This window comes from Rhinolophus sinicus, linkage group LG18 (assembly GCF_036562045.2).
Source record: "Rhinolophus sinicus isolate RSC01 linkage group LG18, ASM3656204v1, whole genome shotgun sequence".
In the NCBI taxonomy this organism is placed as follows: domain Eukaryota; kingdom Metazoa; phylum Chordata; class Mammalia; order Chiroptera; family Rhinolophidae; genus Rhinolophus; species Rhinolophus sinicus.
In genome coordinates, this window is record NC_133767.1 from 13,007,594 (window position 1) to 13,027,995 (window position 20,402).

The 20,402-nt window shown below is 47.3% G+C and overlaps 1 protein-coding gene and 1 pseudogene across 3 annotated transcripts in view; one reads left to right on the plus strand and one right to left on the minus strand.

The window, feature by feature from the left end:
* The first annotated feature begins 705 nt into the window (after positions 1-705).
* ADCY9 (adenylate cyclase 9) overlaps positions 706-20,402 on the plus strand; it is a 163,547-nt gene continuing 143,850 nt past the window's right edge. The window contains exons 1-6 of one of the 3 annotated variants that reach the window (XM_074322811.1): positions 706-1,081; positions 2,597-2,634; positions 2,996-3,462; positions 4,056-4,177; positions 5,087-5,172; positions 5,900-6,036. The gene's annotated coding sequence lies outside the window, so the exon portion shown is untranslated. The remainder of the gene's footprint in view (positions 1,082-2,596; positions 2,635-2,995; positions 3,463-4,055; positions 4,178-5,086; positions 5,173-5,899; positions 6,037-20,402) is intronic. The other 2 variants (XM_074322812.1, XM_019715465.2) reach the window with 2 other exon arrangements.
* Positions 15,289-18,548, minus strand: LOC109436707 (non-histone chromosomal protein HMG-14; annotated as a pseudogene).

Here is a 20,402-nt window from a genome sequence, read left to right on the forward strand (position 1 = left end):
TGTCCTGCCCACTCCTAGGAGCTGGGAACCAGTTGCACGAGCCCCATAAGGCGGCAGCGGAAAGAAGCCCACCCTATTAGTCTGGCCCTACTGCTGGGCCCTGGGCAGACCCCAATCTGTGTACCTTCTCTAGACCCCTGGGACATTTAGGTCACTCCATCCCAGGTGGTCAGGGACAGCGGATGCGAGGACACGCAGGCTTGTGTGCCGGGGGCCAGATGACACGAGGCGGCTCCTGGCCCGCGGCCCCGGGTCTGTAATTGTCCGGGGCGGGCACCGGCTCCCGGCGGAGTCGGCATCCTGCGGGGTACGAGTCCCCGGGCCCGCGTCCCCACAGCGGCTGGGGGGCCTCATCCTTCCCGGATGAACTTTCACGCCTTCGAGGGGAAACGGAGGCCCCGTGCCGGGCAGTTCTTTCTGTACTAGGGTCGTGAGGGTGGGGGAGTCGGAAGCCTAGCCGAACTTGGCTTAGTCCCTCAAGCCCGACTCACGCACAAATGGCTATTCCTGGAGGGGCGGCGGTTCAACCGCTCGACTTTGCTTACCCATCAAACAACTACTGCAACCCCAACTCCGCACCGGGTCTCCTCTGCCGGAGCCCGCCCCGCGCATGCGCCCCGGCTCGCGGCCCCGGCCCCGGCCCCGCCCCCTGCCCTTCAGGGCTGCGCGCTCTCGAGACGGGCGCGCCAGGGCTCGCGCATGCGCACGCTCGCGGCGGCGCTTCCCGGGAACGTGGGTTATGCGCCCTGGGCAGGGGGACGGGGCGGAGGGGTCCCCTCGCCGCTGGCCCCAGGCTTCTCTCCCTCAGCTCTCACCGGCCTGGGCAGAGGCCGTCGCGAGGGCGAGGCTGCGGTGCGGACTCGCCACCCCAGCCCCTCTCTGTGCGCGTTTCGCCGCAGGACGCCCTGAGGGTGTCGGAAGTTTTGATTTGGGACCGGGAAAGGCCTTGAACTTGCTCTTTGTTGTTGTGTGATGTGAGGCCGCAGGTTTCTGGAGGCATTTGGGGAACGTGAAGAATGCCAAAGACAAATCGGGGCTGGCGGTGATTATGTTGTGGTTTGCACCTGCGGCCAGCCGTCAGGTAAAACAGGAACTGAGAATTTTAGGAGGTTACCCCGCCTCTCTTACTCCTTCAGAAACTCAGAGAAGCTGGAATCCAAACTGCCCTCCCCTCCTGCTGTTCAGGGCAGAAACCTAACCCTACCTTGCCCACTTTCCCCTACTTCTGGGTGCCAGTAGGTGGGAAAGCATTTAGGGCAGGTGAAACCCCTGATAAGTGGGGGCAGCAAGGGTGGTGTTAGAATGTCTTTCTGATGGCTCCTGGCTTTCCCTCAGTCACTCATTTCAGGAGCTAAAAGCACTTCAGAGATTCTTAATATCTCATCAAGTGGTTTTTAGCCTCTATTTGAAACATGTCCAATGACAGGGATCTCAGTCCAGGGCATTTGGCGTCTTCGGACAGGGTGCTGGTTTAGGTGGCTCCCTTTGCCCTAGTCGCTAGCTGTGGGATGGCATCAGCTTCCCCTTGCAGGCCTGTGGCGAAAGCCCTGAGGTCAGTGTGTACCTGCGTCCATGCTTGGACCCCCATCCGCTCATACTAGAACAGGGGAAGGGGCTTCTGTGGCTAAACCAGGTTTGACCAGTTAGTTGGTTAATGAAAGTAAAAGGAATTTAATTTTAATTTTGTGGGTTTTCTTGGCTCCTGCTTTGGAGTGGAGAGCTTTTGGGCATCTGATACCCAGGTGGCCCGAGAGGAAAAGGAAAGCCCTTGGAAAGGAGTTAGGTGATTCCTGGGAAAGAATGAATTTACATGGGGCTTCAGGCAAGCTGCTTAGCTGGTTAACCTGCCACCTGCACTAGGAAGCTTTATTCTCCTATTAGCATCCCTTTCCTGAGTTTAACTTCACAGAACACCCAGCAGTAGCAGGGAATTGTAGCATAAAAGAGCCATGAGGTCCAACCCATTTCTTTTTACACAAGAGGAAGCTGAGGCCTTCAAAAGGAAAGAGACTGGCCCACGGTCACAGAGCCAGCTAATGGCAGAGATGGGACTTGAATTCAGGTCTTCTGATTCCCAGGTATCCTCTTATTCTCCTACACGATGTATATTAGGGCCAGCAAAAAACATGGCACATTTTAGTTGGATAATTTGAGGCAAGGTACAGGGAAACGATAGTGAAATATTACGGGGTTAGTAACAGGAATCTTACCATCTCTATGCCTGGAGGCAGAGAGGCTGTGTGGAGGGTCATCTTCCTAGAACTGGGACTTTGGGTCAGGGGGCTCAGGAAGGCAGTTGGGGTTATAAAAACCTCACCTTCGCTTTCTCCCTACTGATCTGTCACGGCTCCCCGTGGACCAAACCCAATGGGAAGTAAGAGGGCAAGGGAGTCTTAGTCCATACAGGTCAATTTCTAGGGCACAGCACAGGGTGGAAAAAGAAGAATGTACTCGGAGGGGTAAATGAAAGATCTCCAGCATAACATGCAGTCTTCCTTCTGTTAATGATTTACACATCTTGCGCACTTACTGTGTGTCAAATATGTCCATTATCTCATTGCATCTTCCAATAAACCCCATTTTCTCCATTTGACAGATAAAGAAATGGACTAGTGAAACCACTTGAGGATGAAGGTATGAACCACCAAGCTGCCACCTGCCTCTCCAGAGTCTTGTGAATAGTATAGTATCTGTGGATGTTTGGGGAATGAATGAGGAGCAAACACAGGTAGGAGTCAATGAAAATCCTTTGCTGTGCCTCTTCTCCATGGGACCGAGAAGCTCAGCTGTTGGGATTGGAGGCTCTCTGCAGATGTGAGTCCCATGGCTGTTGGTATCTCTCCTGCCCGTTTGTAATAAGCCAGGTTATTCAGCTTAAAAGAGCAGGTATATAGATCTGATTAAAAAAAAAAAAAGAAGAAGAAACCTTTAGACTTTAGACTTCTTGGTTTTCCTAGTGGCGGATAGCTTTTAGAATTAAATTTTCTCCCTGCAGCCGTCTTCACCCACCCCCTGATTCCTGATGCCCCCATAATCTGGGCAGGGGCCCAAGGTGCTGCCTCGCTTCTCTGCTCTACTCCTCACAGCTCCACCCACCAGCTCAGTTCTGCTAATTGCATCACTGGTGCTGCTTCTGGAACACAGCGTTCTTCAGGGATGAACCAACGACCAGTGTGGTGGTGTTTTCCCAGCTCCCCTAAAATGGCCTGCTGTGGAGCAGAAGCTTCAGCTTAAAGGCACTGGGCTCTTTCCTCCATGCTTTCTCTTCCTTCACCATCTTTTCAGAGTCCCCTTTTACTGGCCTCTTCCTTCCTAGAGGGTCCCACAAAGTCTTTCATCTGTTGTTCACCACCCAAGCCCCTCAAGCATGGAAAAGGAATCTAATCATCACATGCTATGTGCCTGACAACTGCCGGATGCTTCATCTCTGTTATCTCACTTCATTCTGTAGCGATCTACTAGGTAGGGACCTCGCAGATGAGACAACCAAGACCTGAGATTACGTAACTTGTCCACACAACTATTCAGAGTAGAGCTGGCATGTGAACTCTGATCTAACTCCATGGCCCATCCTGGCACACTTCTCACCCGGAATAAACCCTGCTGCTCCAGTCTTGACATTCTTTTTGTCCTTTTGCTATTCAGAGCCTTTTTCTTGTGCCATGGAGTATGTCCCTGGGGCTTGGGCATGTTGAATGTTTCATTCCACCCTTGTGCATTTCCACACGGATCTGCCCAACATTTGATCCCATCCCTACTCCGTGTTCAGTCCTTTGCCGATGATGTCTCCTCCATCGGGAAGGCTATTTCACCTATTTCTGAATGGCTACATCCAACCCACTCTCTAAAGCCCAGCTCATATGCCACCTCCCCCATGATGTCCCTCCAAAGTTATCCACCTCCAGATTCCCAGACTCACCTTTGTGGGCCTCCCCTAAAGGATTTATCACATTATCTCCTGTATTTACAGTAATTTGGAAATGCACCTAATTTTCTCTGTTAGGGTCACAGATTATACCGCAGTAGCTTTTGTATCTCTCCACTTCCTAACACAGGCCCTTATATAGGCCAGCCATGATGAATGAACCAGGGGAGCTCGTTGTGGAAGAGTTTGTAACATGAAGATTTATCCCTCGGCTTCACATGCTGACTGCTTAAAACAAGATTCAGCTGTAAGGTAAATGTCCTGGTTTAGTCTGGGGGCCAAGTGGTGGAGGGCAGCTGCATTTTTCTTGAGGCGCTTTGAATGTGGGGAAATGAAGAGACACCAATGAGGGCAGGCAGTGGAGAACAGGCTATTTAGTGGAAAGCCCTCCACATCTCTCTCTCCAGATGGGGCCCACAGAGTGGAGGGCTGTGTATCTTGACCTTTATCATGGGCTGCAGCTTTTTGGAAACCATCTTCTGTGCTCCCTGAGTCCCTCTATGTTTGCTCCGGTAGACAAAGGTCATCCATCCTGCTTTTACCGCCAGAGGTGGGAGAGACTTTGGCCACAAAGGCAGCCTTCCCTCCCTGGGACCCGAGTCAGCTCAGAGAACACGTTTTCCATATCATCCAAGACAGACAGATGCTGGGGCCCTTCAGCAGAGAACGGTGTGGGCTGGAATGGTGACTCACCTGCTCTGTCGCCCGCCGCCGCCTACAAAGCCCTTCGGATTCAAAACACTTCCTTAGGAGAGGCACAGAAGGCTGTCCTTACAGACAGCAGCTTGGGTTCCTGCTGCTGCACAGGTCTGTCACTGCCCCAGTGTTTAGAAGTCTGGGTCAGTGAGGAGCCATCCATCCAACTGCAGGGTCATAGAAAACAGGTCGAAGAAGCCACCTAGAAAGAAATGCCCTGATCTGGGCATCAGACAACCTAGATTTTCACTGGGCTCAGCCAGGAGCTCCCTGTGTGTCTGTAAAGGAAAGGGGTTCATTCTTGCATTAAACCTACTCCGACTGTGCTAACTAAGGACAATGAAAAGTCAAAACATCCTCCTACCCCAATAGTCTCTCAGTCTCTGTAAATCAATGCAAGTCATGGGAATAAATGCTACACAGAGGTGTTTCTGGATGAACGAGAAACTAACTCATCTTTCCTAGGGGAAAGGAGTGAGTGAGGGGAGATTTAACTGAAGAAAGAACACTTGAGCTGGTCCTTGAAACTGGAATTCTCCCGGCAAACGAGAGTAAGTCTTGCACCTTTGGAGAATATTGCGCAGTATATCATCAGTGGCATAAAGTCAGTGGAATGTAGAGAGGGGTAAGGGTGCAGAGAAGGCATTAGATGTGAAAGCCTATCTGGGTCTAGCATGAGGGGCCTTTGTAGGTCGTGCATGCTTTGAGCCTTATCCCGAGCTGGAGGGGAAACTTTGAACCTCTTTCGGTTGTAGAAAGATCACTTTGGCAGCAAGGTGGAGGATGAATTGGAAGCATCAAAGATGAAGAAACGCTGGGTAGCAGAGGGTTAGACTATTACAGGCAGGAACATTTGAGGACCTCAACTGGGGGATTAGAGAAGAGGATCAGACTAGATAATCCCTCAAACTCGTTTTTTGCTATGACCTTGGGCCTTTGGTCCTTTTTGCACCTGCCCCCTCCCACCCTGCTCCTAGTTGATTACCTTTATTATTTGCTCATGCTCCATCCTTGGGGAGTGGGGGAATGTGGGGGGAAGGATGCAACCTGTTTGGGTTTTGTCCCTATCCAATTTCCCTGTTGGTCAGTTCTGTCCATCCAGCACTTCAGATGAGACCTCAGCTGCTTGGAGGCCAACTGGTAGGAAACTTACTCTGCCGTGGGCCCTTCCCACCCCCACTCTGGCCCTGACTCTGCTCTTTCCTCTGGCATTGCCAACTTGGGTCTCCAAATTGGCAATGGCAACTATGCTATCCTTCCCGTTACTCTTTCCAACAGGAAGGATGAAGTACCATGTCTCATTGGAAGATGTTGACAAGCATGAATGAGAAAAACAGATGAAAGGGACCTTGGAACTTGGTATAAGAGGAAGCTGACGGTGAAATACAGGGCAGTTCCAGAGAGTGACCCAACAGGTCTGAGCCTTGATTTAAATGGAGATCAGTTCTAGAAAATGTAACCCTAAAACCAGAAGTACACGTCTTCTCCTGATCCCTACCTTGTTATCCCAGGCTAGGGTTACAAGGACTGCCCCTTCTCGCTCTACTTGTTTGTAAAACTGTCATTTCATGATTCTTGGGCCTATAGACTTCAGCAACCAGTCCACAAATAGCTTGTCAGTACCTACAATGTGCGCAGGTTTGTGCTGGCTGGGATAGAATATAGACACCCTCTGGCTATGTTCTCAGGGAATCAGGAGACTGGTATTTTAGTTTGGTTGGGAAAGCAAAACACATGTCAGAACCAACTAGGGAACAGAAAAGATGGGCAGTTAAGGTCTGGTGGATCATGCTGCAAGTACCATAGAACCTGAGACGGAAGGGGCATGTGGTCGACGTCTGTTGGCTTCCCTCATGTTTGGGACAGGACCCAGCCTAGATCTAGCTGCAGGTCTCAGCTGGATCCCAACCAGCCTCAGTATGAGGTTGGGAGCCAAGTGGATTTTGTGCTGCCCTCATATGGGGCTGCGTCTCCCTGTTTCCCAAATCTTCATGCTGTCTCCTCAGATTGTACCTTCCCACTTGTCAAGATTCCCCATCCATTCTTCAGTGTCCGGCCCAAATGCCTCTTTTTTCATGAAGACTCTTTCTTTCCACAAGTCAGAATTGTCATAGATCCTCTACAGCCCTCTGCTTATAACTCTGTTGTGACATTTGTTCCATCTTGTCATGTATTTGTGAATGTCATGTATCTTGTCATGTATCTGTGTTTCCATCAGTCCTACTAGATGTGAGTTTCTTATTAGCAGGGACTATGTCTGACTTCTCTACCTCCCAGTCACTAGCCTAGAGGGTACCCAGCTTAGAAAATGTCTGTACCATGGTTGAACAACAGTTTAACCTATTCCATTCTCCCTGGTATATTAGTTATATAAAGTCAGTTCTGTACAAGTAATCCTAAACCCAGAAGGGGGAGGTACCTGCTTTCTGGGGCCAATTTCTGGCAGGGGAAACCACAGCTTGATGAAAGATCATTTTAAGTTGGACTTGTGTGGACACACGAGAGAAGGGTATCAAATCTTGGTCTTGACCTTTAGGGCCAAAGGTACAAATGTGGGGTATGAGTGGCAAGGATGCCCTCCCCTAGCTTATGGAAATAGTCTTGGAATCAGAAGAATTGATGACCAGTTCTGATCTAATCGCTGATGACGATATACTTGCCTTATTAACCTTATGCAATTCTTCTGGAGACCAAATGAGATAAGAAATATGTGAGTTCTTGGAAAAGTACAAAGTGTTAGTAGGATATTAAGCGTTCTTGTATTTTCCTCTTATCCCTAATCTCTACCTCTCCTTCATTCTTTCTATAAAGAAACTCTCAAATAACCAGCCACCAAGGCCAGCCTGGACAGCTTAGCCAGTCTTCGTTTGAGTTCCCATTTAGGCCGAAAGGCTAGATCCAGGTTGGTAGAGAGGGAAAAACATGGTTTGGGGGCATCCAAACCAGATGATTCTGGGTAAATCATTTCAACTCTCTGAGCCTCAGTTTCCTCGTCTGTAAAATGGAAATAATAATCTTGACCCCATCTACTTCCTAGGGCTCCTGGGAGGATCAGATGAGACAATGAATATGATAGTGCCTTGTAAACTGTAAAGGTCTGTTCAAATGCTGTGGATTTTCTTTTTAATCAGTGCTTCAGGGCTCTGGATGAAATTTGCCAAGACTGTTGCACATCTAGACAGTGACATCATATGTATGTTATTGGAGCCCAGGGTGGGGCAGAGACGGCAGGCCCAGAGAGTCACAGGGGCAGGGTAGAATTCAGAAGGGAACCCCACCCACTGCCTGTCTGTAGAGACCTGATTCTGTTGTCACTCATTTTTCTGACCTGAAGAAGTTCAATCTCTTGGTTTCCAAATTGTCAAAGACTCTGCCATGACCTCTGTGCTCCTAGGTTGAAGCTTAAGGGTCAGGGCCTCTCTTACTTAGTTCTCTGTCCCCACGGTGTCTTAGCCTGGACATAGCAGGCAGTCAGAATAAGTTAGTTGTTGAACAAAGTACAGGTAGTGCATTTTGGGAGACCTCTTTCATCCTTATTCTCACTTCCTTTGTGTTCGTAGATTCCAGTTGTAGAGAAACATTAAAAAGAAAACACAACAGAGTATGATTCAGAGAAATGGTAGTCCGACTCGTGCTTGAAACCATGACTGGCCGGTGTTAATGAAAGGTCAAGTTTCAGAAATGGGGTATCCCCACCTGGGTGCTTCATTAATCCCAGGAGGCTGTAGAGCCAGAGTTGAATGGCAAAGGCTCTCTGCATGCCTGTGGCCAGGTGGATTTTGGGTCCTTTCATTGACCCTGCTGGTCACTGGAGCTGAAAGAAAATGACTTAATCCACAAATACAGAGGGTGCCAAAAAAATGTGTACACATTTTAAGAAAGGAAAACAATCGTATTAAAATTACACTGACGGTAACCACTTTGAGCACCTCTTGTAATTGCAGCAGTCAAATGGGACTTGTATTCATCTTTTGTTGTCAGTATATGTTGAGTATGAGAATTTTAATACATTTGTTTCCTTTCTTAAAATGTGTGCATATGTTTTGGCACCCTCTGTATTTGTGAGTATTGATCGTGTGCTTGGCCCTGTCCTGGGTGCTTTGGGGACTATGAGAAAGGTCACGTTGTGGCTTCTGTGTTGGAAGTACTTAGGCCACAGTGGAGAAGATACGATGATGGTAAAGGAGCAGAGGATCCCACCGGCAGGCCGTGTGTGCGCAGGGCCCAGGGAGTGGTGGGTAACTACTGACAGATCCGTAAAGGCTGGCCAGGGTGGGGACAGCTTTCTAGACGAGGTAGAAACATGGGAAGAAGACAAAGCCAATCTTTAAGGCTCATCTCTATCCCCAAAATGACTTCCATGCTTTTCTGGCCCCAATTAGTAGATTGTATTAGTTTTCTATTGCTGCCTAACAAAGACCACAGATTTAGCAGCTTAAACAGCATCTGTCTGTGACAGCACCTCCTGTAGGCCTTACGTCCAGGCAGGATGTGCTGGCTGGCAGCTGGGGATTGCGCTCAGCTCCTAGCGGCCACTCCCTCACTGTTCCATGTGACCCTCTCCATCTTTAAGCTAGCAACATGCTCCAAATCCCCCTTGTATTTTGAGTCCCCGACTTCCTCTTCTGTTATCAGCTGGAGAAAACCTCCTGCTTTTAATTAATTAATTAATTAATTAGTTAATTAATTAATTATATTTGTTTCAGGTGTACAAAGCAACGTACTAGTTAAACATTCACACCCCTCACAGAGTGATAACCCCTCCCATCTACTACCCCTCTGACATCGTATACAGCTGTTACAGAACCACTGACTATATTCCCCATGGTGTACTTTACGTCCCGTGACTATATACATAAAATCATAGCTGACATTCACTGTTATTCTACTTCAGCTCCAGGTGTCCAGCGCAGTGGTCAGGCATCTACACTGTCTGTGAAGTGATCCCCCTGATAAGCCCAGTGCCCATCTGGCAGCCTACTATCTTTACAACATTAGTGATTATATTCCCCATCCTGTATTTCACATCCCTGTGACTACAAGGTTGGACAATTAAGTTCGCGAACTTGTTGCAACGACATTGCTAACCTTTTTTGATATCAGAGAGATTGTTCATTATGAATTTGTACCAACTTGACAAACAGTGAACCAAGTTTACTATGTGGAAGTGCTGAAAAGGCTACGTGAAAAAGTTAGGCAACCTCAACATTTCACCAATAATTCATGGCTCTTACTTCACAACAATGCACCAGCTCACACGGCACTGTCTGTGAAGGAGTTTTTAGCCAGTAAACAATTAACTGTATGGGAACACCCTCCCTACTCACCTGATCTGGCCTCCAATGACTTCTTTCTTTACCCGAAGATAAAGGAAATATTGAAAGGAAGACAGTTTAATGACACTTGGGATATCAAGGGTAATGTGACGACAGCTCTGATGGCCATTCCAGAAAAAGAGTTCCAAAATGGCTTTGAAGGGTGGACTAGGCATTGGCATCAGTGTGTAGCTTCCCAAGGGGAGCACTTCAAAAGTGACCATAGTGATATTCAGCAATGAGGTATGTAGTACTTTTTCTAGGATGAGTTCGCGAACTTAATTGTCAGACCTCGTACATTGTGACTGCCAATTTGTATTTTCTTTTTTTCCCCTCCACTTCTTCTGCCGGCCCACCCTGACTCCAGTTCAAGCCCAGGTGTGTAGGACACAGCTCCCTGGCCCATGCTGGTGTTACGAGGCTTGTGCTCCCACCCGGCTGAGGCAACTCGGTTGTCTGTCATCGGTCGGCTGCTCACAGCAGCTCCACTCACGCTAGCCGCCAACCAGCCACTCACAGCAGCACATGGTAGCCCACGGCAGCACTCAGCAGCCCACGGCAGCTTATGCCAATCTCCAGCTGTTCACGGCAGAGGGTGCAGCTCACTGGCCCATGTGGGAATCGAACCAGAGACCTCTGTGTTAGGAGCGCGGCACTCCAACCACCTGAGCCACCAGGCCGGCCCCAATTTGTACTTTCTAATTCCTTCACCTTCTCCCCCATCCCCACTCCCCCCCACCCCCCAGCAACCATCAGTTTTTTCTCTGTCTCTAATGAGTCTATTTCTGGAAAACCTTCTGCTTTTAAAGGATTCATGTGATTAGGTCAGGCCCATTTGGATGATCTCCTTTTGATTAGCTTAAAGTCAACTGATTAGTAACCTTAATTACATCTGCAAAATCCCCTTTGCCATGTGCTAGCATAATCACAGTCCTGGGGATTAATATGGGAAATCTTGGGGTGGAGAGTATTAAGATTCTGCCTACTACTGGTATATTAGTAGAAAAGGAGTGGGGGGGGGGCGCTAACCGCAGGCATTGGCAGGAAAGATGGAAGAGAGGAAAGAAGCTAAGGTGTGGCAAGAACTTGTTATATGGCAAACACCATACCAGGCATTTTCACAAATGTCATCTCCATTCTCACATGAAAGTTATAAAGTAGGTATTGTTATTATCCTCATTTTATTTGTGGGAACACTGAGGCTCAAGAAAAAGGCACAGCTACTAAATGGCAGGTCTAATTCCAAAGCCACTGGCTTGGAAAAGCGGAGCAGGTTGATACAACAGATATTGGGAGATAGGTGCACAGCTGGGGGCAAAGGAAAGAGAGGAATCTAAGATGATGTAAAGAACTGCCGGGGACCCCGGGTGGTGGTGGTATCAATAGAAACCCAAGGGCTAGTTCTGCCCGCATATAGGAAGGACAGTGAGTTTCTGAGTGGATTTCAAGTATTCAGTATCCCCAGGCTCTGTGAATTCATGCCTTTTACCTTCAGGGAAGCTGGTTCTCCCACCAATGAGACAGCAGGGCCCCTAGTCTGATGCCTGATGCCCAGTGTTAAGGCCTAGGCATACATGAGAACCCTGCAGGCACTACGTTCAAGGGGGACGAAGGGGTTGGGAGCACCGCTGGCCACGGGCAGCAGCGGAGCTGAACACAGAAACCCCTCTTTGCCAGGCGTCTGGGCAGCACTCGGTGTTCAGGCTGCCTTGACTTTTTTGGACTCTGACACTGAGATCGCACAGATGGGTCCTACTGTGACATTTGTGTGCAGATGGGGGAGTCAGCTACCACTTCTGATAAATTAGATGATTGGGAACTCGTATTTCATGGTCCCTGTCGCTCTGTCCCCATTCTGTTGCCAATGATGACAAAGGCGCTTTGATGGAAAACACGGGGCCCCTGTAAACGTCAGACTCTTCCGTGGAAGAGGCTTGGTGCACTAGGTAATGCCCGTGCCCGTGTGCTTCTGAGTTGTTTCCTCACTGTGGTTTCTCCGTACTGTGGGACTTTACCACTCTCAGGAGGACGGAGCTTCTCTGTGGTTTTGTCCTTGCCCTGTTTTCAAAGACTTCCAATCTTAATGATCCTAACATCCTCAGAGAAGTTGTTGTAATAATGAGCTTCAAAGGAGGACAGGTTGGGTGTTTTCTCTAAGGGTTATTCCAACTGTGATTCTCTGTGCTTTGGGAGTTTAGCTGAGACGAACATCTTCAGGGGCTGACAAGGCTGATGGCAGGGAGGAGGGGCACCTTCGTGGGGCATTAGAGGACGACGGGGTGAGTTGGTTGACAGAGGGGAAACCTTCCAGGCAGCAGAGAGAGTTGGGCAAAGACACGCAGGTTTGAGCAAAGATGGTGTATGTAGGGGATGTGAGCCCACGGGTCTGAACCGAGGGAGGCAGTGCTACCTCAATCTGAGAAAATAGCTCTCTGCCCTCTTCCTTCTCTCTTTCATTAAGACTTAGGGCTTTTTAGCTTCCCTCCCTGCCCTAGATATACAGCTGTGTTGACAGGTGACCATTCTTTCTGGCCCATTCTGAAGCGCGTGTCTGTAGAAGACGGCCTCCCTTCAGGCTCACTCCCGCCTCCCAGTCAGCATCCTTCCCTTGGTTCCACCCTAACTCTTCTTTAAAAAGTACTGTTTTAACCAAGGAACTTTACTTGCTTCGTGTTCAGTTTTTCAGACAAATGTAGCATTAAAGTCGAATGCATTTAAATGTCATTATATATCTTATCTAACACTATTGCCGCTCTCTGGCAACCAGGACTCCATTTCACATTGTACTGTTGCACATTTTCTGGAGGCACATACAGAGGCAGGGGTCTGTTTTTGGTCCTAATGATGTGGAGAGCTTTCCTCTTCAGGCGGGTGGGTGACACTGGGCTAGAGACCCCTTTGTCTTCTTTGAATCTGACTAGGAAACAATAACTCCAGTGATGATACAAATCACGAGGAAATGAGTTTATTACAGTATTAGTTAGGATTCTGTTACTACATGTGCAGAAAACAGCTGGAGTTAGTTTAAACCAAAGAGTGGAATCTATTTAAAAGACTCAGAGATATGAGATCAAAGGACAGGAACACCAGTGGGGCTCAGGAAAGGATTTGAACTGGGACATGGAGAACCATCCAGAAGCAACGTCTCAGCACCAACTCGGTGTGCTTACTTCAACGTGCACTGTGGTAGGTTGACTGTCCTACCTCCAGTTCACGCAGGAGGCAAAAAAGGGCCATCCCCATCTGCCCAAATGATAATTCCCTTCATTCAAGAGACCAGCCAAGACTCAGTGAGGATCTGTTAGTCCCAATTCCAAATATGTTCTGGAGAACCGCCCTTAGTCCAATCAACTGAGACCATTGTGGGGTCATGGACACAAACCCTGGCTGTTGGAGGTCTTGCCTGTGATGGGCCTAATTCATCAAAAGGGGCTTAACCCTGGTGCCAAACTAGACAGATGGTCCACAACTCATTGTTACTGGAATGGTTTTCATGTTTCACAATGAACTAGAGATTGTGTAGAGATGGTGGTGGTGATGGAGGTTGAGTGACAGGAGGAACTACATAAAAGAACTGAATCTGGCCTGTTTCTGGTCTTCACAGGTCATCCGATTTCATAGTAGAGGCCTTGAAAGTTGTAGGACTTGGCTAAGAAGTCATTCTACGTGTCTGTTCTCAAACCACATTCTATTAAAAAGAAGAGTGCTTAACTGAATCGTTGGAAGGTTTTTGTTGTGAGGGAAGAAGGCTTTTAAAAGAATGATTCTTGGAAGGTTAATTGGTGAGCTATTGGTAGAGAATTGCTGAGAAAAAATGGGTGCATTTTTTTAAATCGGTCCCTAACTGATGGGTGAATACATTTTCATGTTTTTTGAGAACTTTTGTTCTTTTTTTGAGGAGCGGAAGGGGAACAGGACTTTATTGGGGAACAGTGTGTACTTCCAGGACTTTTTTCCAAGTCAAGTTGTCCTTTCAGTCTTAGTTATGGAGGGTGCCGTTCAGCTTCAAGTTGTGGTCCTTTCAGTCTTAGTTGTGGAGGGCACAGCTCAGCTCCAGGTCCAGTTGCCGTTGCTAGTTGCAGGGGGCGCAGCCCACCATCCCTTGTGGGAGTCGAACCGGCAACCTTGTGGTTGAGAGCCTACGCTCCAACCAACTGAGCCATCCGGGAGCTCAGCAGCAGCTCAGCTCAAGGTGCCGTGTTCAATTTTAATTGCAGGGGGCGCTGCCCACCATTCCTTGCGGGACTCGAGGAATTGAACCAGCAACCTTGTGGTTGAGAGCCCACTGGCCCATGTGGGAATAGAGCCAGCAGCCTTCAGAGTTAGGAGCATGGAGCTCTAACTGCCTGAGCCACTGGGCTGGACCGGAACTTGAACTTTTGTTCTTTAACAGAAATAGCACTTGACACTGGGCTTGGGTACAGAAGACTGCATTGGGTATCTGGGCAAATTATTTAATATCTCTGAGCCTCAGTTATGCTTCTGTGAAATAGGATCAGTAATGATCTACTTTCCAAGAAGAATATGTGAATTAATGCATGTTATATGCTTGACATCCTTCTTTGCATATAAGCATTCAGTAAATGTGATCTTACAAAAATAATTGATTAAGCCTCTTTGCTAATAGTTAAGGATTAATGAGAAAAGAACAAATTATGCTTGTTTATTTTTTTAAAGCACACACTGTGAATAACATTTAAAAAATATTTGCTAAGTAGCTTATGTTTCGTTTGTAATAAAGGGTTATATTTTATTTTTAAAAGGAAGAAAAGTAGGCTTTTTGTGTGTCCTAATAAAGGCACCCCTTGGCGTAAGGCTTTTTGCATAGTTCATGAGATCTTGTTTTAGAAATTTCTTTTCTTTCTTTCGTAATCGAGATTTTATTGGTTGCTTTGAGGATAAGTACATTTCAATTTGTACACAATTCTTTTTTTTTAAATTTTATTAGTTTCAGGTGCACAAGACAAAGCAAAATTTAGACGTTTATCACAATTCTTAACGTACACACCAAAAACCTCCAAAGTCATGCCGTTGTGATCCTTTTCTAAACAGCTATTCCAGTGACTTTCCAGCCTCAAATTTGGAGGCTAATTTTCCTTAGCAGACTATTAAGTACCAATATCTTCAAATGTTGATATGCTGTTACATCAAAGTCTCCCTAATTCATAATTTAGTATCTTATACATCACATACTCAATTTTTTAATCTTTCACAGCACATTAACAAAATGACTAGGAAAACTGTACCAAAGATGGTACAGCGTGCACAAAATCCTTACAGGGAGAGCCAAGATCAAGGAGTGGTTTTGTTAGGAAACAATTCTACCAAAAACATGGGAATAGAAGTAATTTAAAATATTTAAGACATTTTAAATGCACAACTGACTCCAAATGGCCAGTTAGTTTGCTTTGTATTATAGGACATAAAAACTACCCCCATCTATGGAATGTGAAGCTGACACCCATGACAATCAAAGCCGCCCATACTCAATAGCCCACTGTTTTCTGGTTGTACCAAAAAATAAACAACCAGCACATGATTTCACCTCTTTAAAAAAAGCATTTACACTTATAAATGGGATGAGATGGAATTCCCTCCTCCTTAAAAACATTTCTAGAGCTACTAAAAAACTTGCTTTTACAAAATAGTTGACGAAAATCTTCCTCTGGATTGTGTAAGAAGGGAGACGGGGACCACTGATAAGACATGGTACGGTATTAATCAGACTTGGCTTCTTTCTCTCCTGCTTCCTCAGAGGCTGGACTCGCCTTGCTTTTAGTTTCTCTGTTTTCTGCAGGTAAATCTTTAGTTTCTTGGTGAGCCACTTTGACCTGTTTTCCCTTTGCTCCTCTTTCCCCTTTTATTTGTACATTTTTGTCTGCAGATTTATCCTTTGCTGCCACTTTTTTTGGCTTCATGTCCACTTTTGCAGGAGCAGGGTTAGCTGACAACCTCTCCGACCTCCTTTTGGGCGCCTCCTTCGCTGCCGCCTTGGTGGAGCCAACCTTCCTCTTGGGGTCGTGGTGACCGGGTGTGTGCAAGGCGGGTGCGGGTGCGGGTGGGAAGCTGGGCTGCTTGGCAGCTGCTGCTCCTCCCCCCGCGAGCTGCTGGGATCTGCTATAGGGGGTGGAACCCGTGATTTTTTTTTTTTTTTTTAAAATACACATAATATAAAATTTATCATCTTAAACATTTTTAAGTGTACAAGTGGTAGTAAGTACATTAATATTGTTGTGCAACCATCAATACCATCCTCTCCAGAACACTTTTTCATCTTTCAAAACTAAAACTCTGTACCCACTAAATGACAACTCTGCATTCCCCCTTCCCCAGCCCTTGGCAACCACCATTATACTTGCTGTCTCTATGAATTTGACTGTTCTAGGCACCTCATATAAGTGGACTCGTACCATATATATATATGTTTTGTGACTGGCTCATTTCACTTAGCATAATAGTTTCAAAGTTCATCCATGTTGTAGCATGTGTCACAATTTCTTTCCTTTTTAAGGCTGAATAATACTGCAGTATATTGAAAAGGCCATAGTTTTATTCTTTCATCAGTCAGTGGACACCTGGCTTGCTTCCATCTTTGGCTATTGAGAATAATTATGCCATGAACATAGATATGCAAATGTCTTCCTGAGACCCTGCTTTCAATTCTTTTGGGTTTATATCTAGAAGTGAACTGGCTGATAATTCTATTTTTAATTTTTTGAGGAACCACTGTACTATTTTTCGTAATGGCTGCACCATTTTACATTCCCACAAACAATGCACAAGCGTTTCAATTTTTCCACATCCTCTCCAACACTTGTGATTGATGATTGATTGATTGATTGATTGATTGAATAGTAGCTATCCTAATGAGTGGTTATATCATTGTAGTTTTGATTTGCATTTCCCTAATGAGCAGTAATGTTGAGCATCTTTTCTTGTGCTTTTTGGCCATTTGTAGATGGGTCATGAGACCTTGTTTAAGCCATGATTGCCGTCTGATGTAGGCCATATCCGAATTGCATGAAAGGTACCTAATGGGGCAAAGTGCAACCTTTTAAATCTACAGAGATGCAGGTGGATTAGTGGTTGCCTGAGGCTAGGCAGGGGAGGGGCAGAATGCGGATTGACTGCCAATGGGTGTGGGGTTTCTTTTTGAGGTAACGAAATATTCTAAAATTACATAGTGGTGATGGCTTCACAACTGTGAACATGCTATAAACCACTGAATTGTGCAATTTAAATGGGTGAATCTTACGCTTCTGAAGTACATCTCAATAAAGCTGTTTTTAAAATGCTGCATTTTGAAAGAACTAAAACGGTAATAGTGATAATAGTAAATGTTACTACTTACTAGGCAGCTCTATTGAGCAGAAGTGAATGTTACAAATTTTTGGTGCATTTGCATTCCTACCCAGAATTTCAGTCACCCTCTCTCTGTCTCCAGTTTCCCAAATCAGTTCAGAATTCCCAAATTCCTTCCGTCTGATTCTGTCTTACCTGAGTATACCTTAGGTTCTTCTAACCCAGGAAACCCCTTTATTTCATCTGAGGGGGCAAGCAAACCTCCTTTGGCAGATATACTAAGTTGGACAGGGAGGAGTCATCCAGCCTGGGGTATCTCTGAGTCTCACCCCCCTAACCCAGGATTTGCAGAGGCTGACCGGAGAGAAAATGCCATGTTTGGTGGGTCTTCTCAGGAGTTGGGTAAGCAATTGCCTAAGCTGTTTTATGTAGGGCCTTAATGGGGCCCTCCCAATTCCCACACCTCAGTTATTCCCCTTCATCTTCTGATGGCCTGCAGTCACACCATTAGATTCATAGCCCTGGACGTGTCACCATGGCATGTGGCTGGCCCCTAGACAGCCAAGAAACCCCATCAAAACCATGAGAGCATTTGGGCTTCAGTCATAGACTCGCATGTGTGTGAAGAGCTTTCCCAAGACTTCGCTCTGCGTGTATCCAACTTAGCAGGTCCCTCCTTGATAAATTTGGAGGGGTGCCCCCTTGCAAGCCCACTGGCCTGGTAAGAAAGATAAGTGGCTAAGAAAGCAAGAGGAAAGATGGCAAATAGTTTAAGGTTGGAGGTGCTAGAAACATATTTTGATAGAATTTGGTGGAGGTTTCTTAAGCCCTTCTCTTCTTCCAACAGGGATACTTTTATAGGCCTTAGGCATTACCAAAAAAGTGTGTTGCCCCTCCACCCACCATCCTTTTCAAGATGAGGGAATGGATCCAGAGAGAAGAAATGACTAGCTCAGGGCTGCATGGCCCCTTTGGTAGTAGAGCCAGAGCTCCCAGCTCTCCTGTCTGTGCATGTTCCATTCGAGCTCCACACATCTGAGCTAGCCCAGCCAATAGCCTCTGATCCCGGAGCCAGTGTTGCAAAGGCGGAGCCAGGACAGCGGACACCGGTGCAGCCCTGTCCAGGGGGCCTCTGCCCACCTGAGCTTCAAATGTCCACTTTTCCCCCATGTTGCTCCTGCGCCTTTCTTTGGAGGTGGCTTCTCTTCTGGTTTGCCTTTGGCTGCAGCCCCCTCAGTCTCCACGTCTGCACCATCTGGGATCGGAAGTCTGCTGAGGCTCTGCATAGCTTTGCCTACCCCCTCCGCCATGTTCTGCCGTGTGGGCCCACACCAACGCAGATTTACCAAGTACAGAGCGTTCTCCTTTTATTATTTCTGATTGCTTAGGGAGGAAAATGGTGCTTCTCAGATGCTTTAGCACTTAAGTAATGACAATTAAAACAAATGATTTGCAAAATCTATTTACTGTCGTCTCTCAGGCTCCCCTCCTCTGACTGGCATCGTAGACAAGGTCTGTGGCTTACACACGTTAGGTACCAGACCCAGCAGGTGTATTCCGTCCTCTTGGCCTCACAGCCTGCTCCTCTGCCATGGCCCAGATCTTATTCTCTGAGAGTCCTAGAACGCTCCCTGTACCTTGGAAAGTCTAGCCTGCACTCCTTGTACAAAGGGAGATGCCCATTCCTCCTTCTCTCCAACTCTATCTCCCTTTCTTCTTTCTTTCCTCCTTCACCCCGCTCTCCTTCCTTCCTCTTCTTCGTCTTCTTTCCATCTCCTGATTTTCTCACCTTTGTGACCAAACGTCATCCAGTTACTACCTGTCTCATGCTGCGATGCAGGCATGATGATACAGTTGGTTCATTCATTGTTGTTTGTGATATCAGCCATCTAGGAATGGCTCAGGCTAGAACCTAGCTCAAGAAGCCAGGCTATTCCCAGGGTGGGAATCTCTTCCTCTTTATTTTACTCATGACATGGGAAACTCTTGTTGCCTCTTGACACAGGGTATAACAGGAAGCCATGTACCCCGAGGTCTGTGCATGTTTCCACCTTTGGACCTTACCGCCCCCTCTGAGGCCGAAATTCCTGATTGGCAGAACTCAGACACCTCTCCGTTGTAACGACTCCCACGGTGCATTCTGATTCTTTGCTTGCGAGTTAGTCTGCCTGGGCGGGAGGGAGAGAGCATTTCAGTCCTGTGGCTGCGCCTGATTAATTATCGCATCCATTGTACTATCTCATTGGCACACAGCACGTGGGGACAGAAGGGTGTGAAGTGGCCTCTCTGCTCTTTGAACTTTCATGGCGTTCATGATCTGGAGCCTGCACTGGTCCAGCACTTAGTGTCTGTCACTTCATCTCATTAGTTGTTTTTTTTCTGCAGATGCCCTGCAGCCCACCCCTCACCCTGAAACCCAATTAGGACAGAGATATCCAGCCCCACACACAGGGTCTTATAACCACTAGACGGTCAAAAAGGTTGAGCAGAATGAAAACGCCACTGTTTGCTTTTTAACCTACAAAATGCTAAGAGTCTTTTGACAAGGGGACAAAGTATTCATTGCTCAGGGTGTCCTGATGCAATTGGTGGCAGAGTCCTCAGACCTCCTTCCTAGGAGGTTCTTCCCTCCTCCCTTCTGACATGGCCTCCCAGCAGAGGTTAAAAAAAAACCCCAAAACTTAAAAAAAAAATCAAACCTGATGTCAGTTTATCGATTTTCATCAAGAGCTAGAACTGCCAGGCTAACCAGTTATCACCTCCCTCCTGAAGCAGGAATATCCCCCTGTGAAGACAACTTGCTTGGTGGGCAGTGGACTCAGGTGCTCTCAATGGAGGGTGCTCAGATCAAGGGCCTGTGTGGGTCCGGGCCAGTCTGAGGCGGACGGCCCAGGCCCAGCTGACGGCCTTCTCCGGCAAGCCCACTGCACAAAGGGTGGGTTTTCTCTGCAGGACAGACTGCGTCTGGCAAAGGTGACGAGAACTGATTGGGGAGCACGCTAAGATAATGGCAGAGCCATGGGGGTGCAGTGCTTGATCCCCACTGTTTGCAACAGCCCGTGGGAGAAGCCAGTGGTGTGGACTTGGGTGATTCCCCAGGCCTCAAATAACCCACAACGGCTATGGCTAAAACCAGGAGGAATCACCTGTGTTTTCTCCTTCCC